At 35.9% G+C, this 11,515-nt stretch overlaps 1 long non-coding RNA gene across 1 annotated transcript; it reads right to left on the bottom strand.

The window, feature by feature from the left end:
* Nucleotides 1-7,976: 7,976 nt before the first annotated feature.
* Nucleotides 7,977-8,804, bottom strand: LOC145059280 (uncharacterized). Its single transcript, XR_013686724.1, has 2 exons — nucleotides 8,486-8,804; nucleotides 7,977-8,389 (listed from the first exon to the last, which is right to left on the bottom strand). It is a non-coding gene; the product is annotated as an uncharacterized LOC145059280 (long non-coding RNA).
* Nucleotides 8,805-11,515: the final 2,711 nt, after the last annotated feature.

Here is an 11,515-nt window from a genome sequence, read left to right as displayed (position 1 = left end):
TGCATGAATACGTAGTTAGTAGTTACAACATCGCCTGAACTCGTAATTCATAGTAAGAGTTAGAGTATCATCACATGAATACGTACTTACAACATCGCCTGAACTCATAATTCATCACCTACAGGTTATGAGCCTGCTGGTGTTTCCACGAGGTTGTCTAGAATAGTCCGTGGTCGCCATTTATACTCTGGTAGATGACTACATCTCCAAATTGTCGGACAAGGTTATAGTATCTCTCATCCTACATCACCGATTCATCATCACCTATCTATCCTCACCTAATTATCATCACCTTCCTATCATCACCTATCTCTCACCATTTTATTTCATCACACACCAACTATTTCATCTACCCATGTTTTATCCCAAAATATTTGTAGATATAAAATAAATATACAGTTTAAATCATTTAAAACATGTATAAAATCATTCATCCAGCATAGACAGCAAGAATTCAGATAATATGCACACATAGCATGTAATCTATATAAAATACTTCATATCTATGTGTAAGATGAAAATAACCATGCACTCACTTGAGAAGGTGGTGACTCGGCACTCGGACAACACTTCGTTACTCTTAACACAATTTTCCTCGGTCAAAACGTAGTATCATTACCACTAGAGTTTAGTCTAATATTCACCGAGACTAATTGATAATCTAGCTATTATTACTATTATATAAGCGTTAAACGATACTTATATAACCCATAATAATAGCCCGGGTACTTATTATAAGTTCCTAATAACGTTACTATAATTAAATAAAAGCTATATTAAAAATAGCGTAGGCGTAGCTCACTTACAACGGGTTTTCCTCAAAACTGGGCTCCGCCGAAGCAGATTTTCTGAGCCAAAGGCTCTTCTTTTCAGATCCGTCGGGCGTTCTGGGGCTTCCGCCTCGTGCTAGGGGTTCCCTAGGCGTTTTGGGGGGTTTTAGGGCTTAGAGAGATGTTCTAGAGAGAGAGGAAGAAGTTGGAAGGTGTGAGGAATGAATGAAAACCGACACCTCTATTTATAGGCTTCCTGGAGCATAACACATCGTGGTTCCTCTCACTACGTCGTGGTGTTGCGTATGCTCCAAGGTTTCGCCTGGTGCTAACACGTGGCATCACACATAGGGTGAAAATCAGCCGATTTTCAAAAATTTATAACATTCTCATACGAGCTCCGTTTTCGATGTTATTTATATACACGCGTAGGTAAAAATAAGATCTACAACTTTCATTTAGACTCCATCGGCTATTTCTCGACCGGTCTTAAATTTAACAGTAAGAGGAGATTAGACTGTTAAATGACAGAGAAGAATTCGTAACTCCTTCATACGGACTCCGTTTTCGTCTGTCTTTTTATCGTTGAGTTCCTATTAATGAGATCTTCAACTCTCATTTAGGTCACATAGGCCAAAAACCGCTCAAACTAAAGTTCGAGTTTCGGGTCGTGCACTACTATGCCAAATCTTAGAAAATTCATAACTTCCTCATACCAAGTCAGATTTGAGCGTTCTTTTTATGGAAGCTCTTGGTTTAATGTATACTACAACTTTTTTTTAGATCACTAAGGCTAAAAAGTCCTCTATCGTAAATTCACTATTTACGCTTCCTGATGCCGTGTCTGTTTTGTCGTGAAACTTTGACAAGCCATAACTTCTTCGTTATAATTCGGATTTCGGCATTCTTTATATGCACAGGACCCTTGAGACATATTCTACAACTTGGTTAAGATTATTTATTCTAAATAATCTTTTGTCGAAAAGTCGTTTTCGACCCTTATTATCTCTAAATTGACTAGCCCGGATCTACGGGCGTTACAATTTACTCGTACGATGAGAACAATATACTTAACTTGGATCAACATACTTAACTCGGATCAACAATTCATTCCCGACTCGGTTGAATGCTTAACAACGGTAGTTGAAATTCAAAATGCTGAAACGTGTTAATATTTTTTAAAATACCTATTGTGACATCCCCAATTTCACGGCCAGAAAAAATCGATTTTGTTTATGCTTTTTAATAAAATCAGAGTAACTTTTTAAAGAAAGTGGTGCATAATTTTTTCCCAAAAGAAAATATCATAAAGATTTATCAAAGCATTTTCGAAGAAATGTATTTCATTATATTAAAACATCGGAATGTCATTGTCAATACAGATCAAAAGCATATAAGGAACAACATAGGCCTTACAACATAGGCCTCAAAACAACATAGGCCTTACAATATTCTATTTATTTCTACTGACCTATAATCCATAATTTCTCATCAGCTCATCGCATCTATGCTCTTATGTCACTACCTGTAATACAAGAAACTGAGTGGGTCAGGCTGGGGAGTCTGGTGAGCACATAGGGTTTTCAACCCACAATAAATAAGTTTATTATTATTTTCATCAAATCATTCAACCCGATTATCCGTTCCCGTTATCCTCACTTTACGTCGCTAAGGCATCTATTATAAGGGACCTAACTTAAGGATTTTCATCGGGGCGACAACACTGCTTAGGGGATACCTAATCATTTTTTGTTAAATAAGGCAACCATGAGGGGGATGGAGTACACCGGTGAACAGATCGTTTACAAACACCTATAGGTTGCGAGCCTGCTAGCATTCCACTGGACTGTCTAGAAAAGTTTGTGGTCGGCATCTATACTCTGCTAGATGACTGGAACATCGTCAACATAGAGGCCTCTCATCATTTTATTTCATCACACATCAACCATTTCATCTACCCATGTTTTACCCAACATATTTGTAGATATATACAATCTAGATATGAAAAACAAAGTTTAAATCTTTCATCCAGCATAGATCTCAGGGTAAACAGACAATATGCACACATAGCATGTAATTTATATAAAATACTTCATATATATGTGTAAGATGAAAGTAACTATGCAATCACTTGATAAGGTGATTCCAACTTGAAAATCGCTTCGCTTCTTAAAAATATGATTTCCTTTGACAAAACCGGGAGGTTTGCTTGAAAACCGGGCTCTGCGGAGGCAGTGCTTTCCGAACTGAAAAATTCTTTTTCTCAGAGCCTTCGGGTGCTCCGGGTCTTTCTTCTAGTGTTAGGGAGGTTTCCTAGACTTGGGGGGTGGTTGGGAGGTTTAGAGAGAGAGAGAGAGTAAAGAAAGAAAGAAAGAGTGGAAGATGTGAGAAAATTGGCTGACCTCGCACCTCTATTTATAGGTTGAAGCCTCGGTCTACGGGGGGCGTACCTGCGGAGGTACGTTGGGCGTTCCTCGGTATGCAGGGCGTACCCTCGTATGCATCGCGTTCATACATTTGTGTGTCAATCATCGGATGGAGCGATGTGGCCGAATCGAGACCTAGTATTCCGAGACCGCGGTGCGTACTTCTCTACGCGGGGCGTTCCCTTCGGACAACTTTCGTATTTTACCCTCTCGACTTCTAAAATTCGTAACTCTCACCCGGAAGGTGGCTAACTCCTTGGTCTTACAAGCCGCTTACGCTAACTTCGCATACGACCTCTGTTTTCGACGTTCTTTATATCCACGCGTAGGTAGAGACGTATTCTACAACTTTCGTTTAGACTCCGTCGGCTAATTTTGACTTTATTTTTAAAGTTATATTTTTAACAGGCCGGGACAGAAAAAGTTCGTTAAAAATTCATAACTTCGTCATCCGACGTGTGCTTTCGTCTATCTTTTTATCGTTGAGCTCCTATTAACGAGATCGTCGATTCTCATTTAGGTTGTGTCGGCTAAAAATCGGTTGATCTAATATTCAAACTCCAGGCTACATACTGCTATTCCGAAACTTAGAAAAATCATAACTTCCTCATACGAAGTTAGATTTTGGCGTTATTTTTATGCACGCTCTCAGTTTAATGTATGCTACGACTTTCGTTTAGATCACTAAGGCTAAAAAGCACCTTATCGTAAACTCACTTTTTACGTCACACAGCGTCGTGCCGCTTTTGTCGCGAAATTTCGACAGATCATAACTTCTTCATTATAACTCGGATTTCGGCGTTCTTTATATCTCCGGAATCCTTGTCACGACCACTACAACTTTCTTCATATATATCGTGTTTATCAAACATTTTAGTTTTGACGCTTATTTCCATTCTTAATTTATTATATCTTTACAAACAAGTATATAAGCACATAAAATCCCATAACTCATATAATATTTAATTAATTCCTCTTTATTACTTAAAAATGGGTTACAATGGTGGACCTTGACTATTACATCATCATACTAATGCTTAGCCTCGCAACATGGGCGTTACACCTATATAACATACTGATGATGAGGTATTTCCAAGTTTAACCCTAAGTATGAAGATTATTTGCATTTTAGCCTTTGTGTATGAAAAGTGTGCAAAATGGCCCATAGTGGCATTTTTGTAAATTATGGACGAAGTTCACTTACGTTGGGCGTACATAGAGTACGTTGGACGTACGTGCCAGAACCTCAAACCCTAATTTTTAGGGTTTGAACATTATTTAAGCATCCTTAAGTCCCTAACCTGCCTTTTTTCATCAGCCTCCACCCACCTTCATCCCCAAGCAAACCCTAATCCATTTTTAGAGCATTTTTAAGCATTTTGTGTGTGTTTTGTTACCCTTAAATGAGAGAGGAAGAAGAGAAGATCATCTTGGATGAGTGGGACTCTTTAAATCTAGAATAACAACATCATTTGGCATCATTTGGAGGTAAAGAGCTTTGAACTTGATGAAGCTATGATTTGATCTAGTTTAGCCACAAAGTTTGTGTTCTTTTGGTCCCATTAGTTTGGTATTTTGAGTATCAGCTACTACAATCCATTTAAGTTGTCCTTTCAGACGTTTTGGAGTGTTTAGAAGCATAAAAATGTGGTCTTGATCATTATTTCCCTTCCATGCACACGTTTGAATGTCTTAATGGCTTAAAAGGATAGAGTTTTTGGTATTTTGCACTTAATGGCCATACAAGACCATCAAGTTGGAAACTTTATGGTCAAGGACAACATTTGGAGTTTAGATCTCTAATTTGGATGTAAGAGCTTAAGTATTAAGCTCATAATGAGATGGAATAGGAGCCATGCGCATATGTTGGGGGTACCAAGTGGTACGCTGCACGTACGCGGTTAAGTCCCCATTTTTGGTCAATGCTCGTGTACGCCCCACGTACAGGCTGCGTGCGCTTAATATACTCACCTGAGTTGACTCGGTTGACTTTTGAATTTTGGTTGTGACCATGGTTGACCAAGTTTGACCAAAGGGTATTTTGAGTTATGTTTGAGACTGGTCACTATTTGATAAATAGGTGATGGGTGGAGTTGATATTCGGAGTAGAAAGCTATTCAACTATTTGTTCAGACTGAGAGGTGAGTTTTCCTCACTATACTTACGGGTCGAAGGCACCAAGGTCGACCCATTGGATAAGATATCCTGGTTGATGTATGTTGTTTTGATGAGATATGTGCTTACTGGTTTTGTGATTAGACTAGTAAATCTGTAAGACTACCAGAGTTGTTGGATATGTGTTAGACTGGTAGATTTGTAGGACTACCTATGTTTGTTGATTATAGATTGTTATTGTATATGTCGACGTGTTATGATTCACTAAGTCGAGGCGGACTAGCTGGTGTTGAAGGCCAAGATACCCAAGGCGGTCCGGATAGAATGAAGGTCTGCATAGCGGTCCAGTCAGGCTGAAGGACCGAAGAGCAGTCCAGAGAGGCTGAAGGTCGGGTGCGGCGGTCCAGTCATGTTGAAGGCGCATGTATGCATGTTGTTGTTTGCCATGTTGTGTAGTGTTACATTGGGGGAACTCACTAAGCGTTGACTTACAGTCTCAATTTATTGTTTCAGGTACTTCAGATGATCGTGGGAAAGCAAAGACGTGATGGTTCACATCTTCCTGTTTTTATGATATTGGATCTTGGGATACTTTGATTATGATTATACTTTTGAAACATTGGTTTTTGTACACACTTTATGGTTAATGAGTTGTTTTTGAAAAAATTAAAATCACCCTGGTTTTTGAGATGTTACATAGCAGAGCATCCATACCAAAACAAATGAACAAAGACCGGCAATATTTTTGAATTATTTTTTTTATAAAATGTATATTTTATGTAATTTTAGGATTATTTTTGAGTGTTACATATTTTTTTCAATCTTTTATTTATTTATTTTAGTTGTTTGGTGTTTTTTTAAATTTATGCATTGTACTGTTTTTATTTTAATTAAAAATAACAATATCATTACACTTTTTATTTAATTTTAATAGAAAAAGTAAAGTATAATGATTGGTAGGGTTGTGCAAAAAACCGCATAAACCACACAAACCGTCCGCACCGCACCAAACTGCACCGCATAATGCGGTTTAAAATTTCGTGGTGCGGTTTGCGGTTTATCATTTTATCAAACCGCACTATGCAGTGTGGTTTGCGGTTTGTATTTATAAAAATGCGGGTCAAACCACACCGCACCGCATGTTATATATATATATATATATATATATATATATATATATATATATATATATATATATATATATATATTCTTTACTTTATTATAACTTCAAATCACGATTTAGAAACGATGTATATAAATATAGTTCTTACAATAACCAAATATCAATAACGTAACATTAAATCACTATTTGATCAAGATCCAATTGTTTATAAGAATATAGCAACTATAACGACAATATAAAGCAATAACAATGATACTTACAAAGCTATAGTAGTATGAATCACAATTTATTAAAAACGATTTAATTCGAAAATTGTATTTGTTTTTATAAAATGAATGCAATCAATTTTTTTAACTCGGTCAGTTTTTTGGTTTTTGATAGATTTAATGTTGAACAACTCATCAAACCGTACAAACCGCAACTAAACCGCATAAACTGTCCGCATCAAACCGCACCGCATCACGCGGTTTTGAACATCTGTGGTGCGGTTTGCGGTTTTGACTCGAAACCGCACCAAACCGCACCGCGCACACCCCTAAAATTGATTGGTATATCTATCTAAATGTGGTTGTGTGTATTGATGAGCTTACGGCGGTGTGATACCCATCATGTTTATGGTTACTTATGGCACTCCAGGCGACCTTAAGGAAGCAACCATTTCCTTAAAGTACTTCCTGTCTTCTTTCTTCTTCTCTCATCTTGTAAATCATGCATAATTAGTTTGAACCAAAATGTGAGTGATTGAGAGTAATAACCATTTCCATATGATGAGGGAAAAAAATAAGAAAACATAGAAAAAACTAATGTGGCCTGATGTTCAGGGAAGAAAGAGATGGTGGCGATGGATACACATGTGTAGATTTACCCGGCTATGAGCAGCATATCAGTCCTTCTCAATAGGGTCTACTCGCATCATTACAATTCTTTACTAATTTCATGACTTTTATCACTCTAGGTTTCTATAACACAAAAATGGGTTTTTATTTTTATGTCTCCCTAAAAATAATTATAAAATAAAAATGGGTTTCTATGTCTTGTTATAAACACAAATACTTTTGTCATGATATTATCAGTGCCACGTATAACATCAACAATTGTCTATAGGAATATCTATTTGTAACTAAACATCTTATCTTTAAGCCATATACACATATATTTGTATAATAGTGAGAGAACATTTTTATGGCTATAATATTCTTAGAAAGTTAAAGTTAAAAGACAAATTACAAAATTTTTTCTCTAATAAATTACAAATTACAAAGTTAAAGTTAAGATCAAACTTTTTGTGGATGTGATTTTCAAACCTATATATTATTTGTACTTTTAATATTATTATATGTTTTGAGACACAAAGAATAAACAGATAATGATCTAGTTTTGTGTTGAATACATAGATAAAAAGAGACATATCAATAAGAATAAAAAATATTTTTATTATTATAAATTTGTACGGAATTTTTTTCTTGAAATGTCGCAAGAACACATTTAATGGCGTGATCCAAATTCCAAATGGTCCAGTCCAGCCATTGACACTGTAGACAGTATCACAGTAAATTCATGATTGATAAAAAGAAATTGAACATGGCGTGGATCATGATCATGATAATCAAATCAAGAGATCATGATTCATAACAGAAAGTACCATAGTTGCTTTCACAAATCAAATTAGGGCAAATCCGAAGCTGATCCATGAAGATCATAAGAGTTTTCAAATATATAAAGTAAAAAAAAAAATCAAAATAGACTGAAAATGGAACTCCTAAGCAGCTTTGGCTGTACATGAAGTATGAAGAAGTGATGATTGATCATCATCGTCGCCGCTAAACTTTCTCAGATCTGATGATCTGTGGATAACTTCATTTTCTCTTACCTCTCCGTCGATTACGCCGCCGCGACTTCTGGTTTCCGATGTAGCTACCTTCATTGCCTCTCGTCTCCGATCATGATCTGCAATCCTGTTGTGAAAAAAACACAAATTCAGACACAAAAACTGTGTGTAAATGTGTCGAAAAGGGTGAGAGAGAGTGAGAGAGAGAGAGAGAGAGAGAGACTGTTTAGAGAGAGAAAGGTGGTGGTGATTGGTGAGTCCGGAGAGGCAAAGAGGGAGGCCGTAGGTGGTTCTGATGTTCATGGTCGACTGCATTTTTCTTCAAAGGAGATCAAACTGCGTGAAGATAGAGAGAAATGTTGATGGCGGATGATTTATCTATTAAAGGGAGGGAAGGGGGAGGGGGGAAACAATTGGATATTAATGTTCATGAATCATTGAATTGTGGAAGAATTTCTAGGGCTATGAAAAGGGGTGGTGGGTTCTGATTTCGATTGCCTCTTTAATTCTATAGGAACTGTTAAAAGATTTAACATGTTTGATTTTTTACCTTTTTTTTTAGTAATTATACGAAACCTTTGTTTGTGTAAGTGTTAAAAGAAAGGATTTAAGTTTTGTGCTCGTTTGATTATTTAATTTTTTTTAAGTTTTAAAAAGTCATTATACTTTTGACTTTGGACTGATTTATTTATTTAATTTTTGGTTTTGTCACTTAACTTTTAGATTTATGCTCATTTAGTCATCTAATTTTTAAAATTGTGCTCATTTAGTCACTAAAATTTTGAAAAAATTTAAAAGTTTAGTGACTAAATGAGGACAATTTTAAAAGTTAGGTGACTAAATTTGACCAAACCAAAAGTTAAGTGACTACATGAGCACAAAGTCAAAAGTTTGATGACCTTTTAAAACTTAAAAAGAGTTAAATGACCAAATAAGCACAAAACCAGAAGTTAAGTGACCAAAAGTGACCTAAACCCTAAAAAATACTTTCGGGCTCATGTTTTCAAAAATTAATTTAAACTGTTTCTTATATCGTAGAAATCTTCGTGACTCATTAATTTAAATGTAAATTTGCATGATTGATTTTTTGTGAAACATGAAATGATTAAAATGTTCTTTGCTATTTCTTCTTTATTTATTCTTAACATCCCTTCCCTATACTAATAAAAAACTAGCTCTTTTGCCATGTGTCATCATATTAGACATTTTAATTAATGTGTTGTCACTTGTCAATCTATTAGTTTTCCATTTTAAATTTATTAAACCTCCTCATCAATGTGATTCTATTTTAAATTTTAAATTTTAAATTATTGTTTTCATTAATTCACAAATAAAAAAATATCTAATATATATTAAAAATTAATTTTATATATTTATTTGAATCAATGATTATAATTTCACATAACTAATAAAAATATCTCTTAAATTAATAATTTATTTAAAATAACTTATTAATAATTTTGAATTTTTACTATAAAAGTTTGATTAATTTTATAACCGTGATTCACACGAGTTATAAACTAGTTTTAATTATTATAAATATTTTAGTTAAAATTATGGGTCTACCTAACACTTTTAAGATGTTATTTCTTTATTGTTTAGAACACTTAACTACCATCGATCCGCAAATGATTTTGAATCAACAAGATTACCGATTCGAGAAACCATTTAAGATTTGAGCATCAATAAAAAAGAACGTTTCTGATTCCGTAGAGAGTAAAATCAACACTGACTTCATGAGGAACTAAAATAATTTCATTAAAATAGAACTGATTTCAAGGAAAACAAAGATGTGGTTTGTTGGCGGCTTAGGGAAGAAGAAATGGCGGTGATTACTTGGTGCATCAGCGATGCAGCAACGCCGATCATCAGATGGTCCAAATAGTAAGAAGTCATTGCGATTTCTCCACCTTTAAAATCTTTTACAAGCTCAGAAAATTAGGCGAACATGAGTTTTATGATTGAAGTCATGGCGAAAAAGGTGTTGTTTATCCAATATGGAAGAACCGTTGAGCAAAACAGGGGCAATCGATGGTGGTTGAAAGGTCTCTGACGGCTGTTGTAACACCCGCAGATCCGGGCTAGTCAATTTAGAGGTGATAAGTGTCGAAAACGACTTTTCGGCAAAAGATTATTTATAATAAATAGTCTTAACCAAGTTGTAGAATATGTCTCAAGGTTTCCGTACATATAAAGAACGCCGAAATCCGAGTTATAACGAAGAAGTTATGACCCGTCGAAGTTTTTCGGCAAAACCGGCACGACACCGGGAAGCGTAAAAAGTGAATTTATGATAGAAGAATTTTTAGCCTTAGTAGTCTAAACCAAAGTCATAGATTATGTTAAAACGAGAAAATCCATAAAAAGAACGCCCAAATCTGACTTCGTATGAGGAAGTTATGATTTTTCAAAGTTTCGGCTTAGCAGTGTACAGCCCGAAACTCGAATTTTAGTTCGAGCGGTTTTTGGCTTACGCGAACTAAATGAGAGTTGAAGATATCATTTATAGGAACTCAACAGTAGAAAGATAGATGAAAACGGAGTCCGTATGAAGGAGTTACGAATTCTTCGCGGTCATTTAACAGTCTAAACGCCTCCTACTGTTAAATTTAAGATCGGTCGCGAATTAGCCGACGGAGTCTAAATGAAAGTTGTAGATCTTGATTTTACCTACACGTTGAAAAAAAAGAACGTTGAAAACGGTGCTCGTATGCGAGAGTTATGATTTTTCTAAGTTTGAAGGCTGATACGCGATATTGGGTGACGTGGCGCGATCACAGCCATTGCTTTCTCTCCAAGGAAAGCCATCAGAGGATGACACATGGCACCAACTCGGCGAGTAGGTCCTTCTACTCGGCGAGTCTATCAGGATTTCACACTATAAATAGATGTGTCGGGTTCCCTCACTTCCTCACACCTTCAAACCTTTCTTTCTCTCTCTAGTTTCTCTCTCTAAGCTCCCTTAAGCCCCCTAAAGCCTAGGTAAACCCCCTAGCACCTGAAGGAAGCCCCGAGGCTCCTGGAGTCCCGAGAAAAAGGGTCTTTCGGCTCGAAAACGCTGCTCCAACGAAGCCCGATTTTCGAGAAAACCCGTTGTAAGTGAGCTATGCCTACCCTATCTTTAGTATAGCTTATGTTTTAATATAGTAATGTTATTAGGACCTTATAATAAATATTTGAGCTATTATTATGAGTTATATTGAGCATTATTTAACGCTTATATAATAATAATAATAGCTAGACTATTAATTAG

The sequence above is a fragment of the Lactuca serriola genome, chromosome 6, assembly GCF_051521515.1.
Source record: "Lactuca serriola cultivar US96UC23 chromosome 6, Lser_US96UC23_V15, whole genome shotgun sequence".
Lineage (NCBI taxonomy): Eukaryota > Viridiplantae > Streptophyta > Magnoliopsida > Asterales > Asteraceae > Lactuca > Lactuca serriola.
The sequence above is the reverse complement of the archived record's forward strand: the minus strand, read 5'-3'. Positions and strand labels throughout refer to the sequence as shown.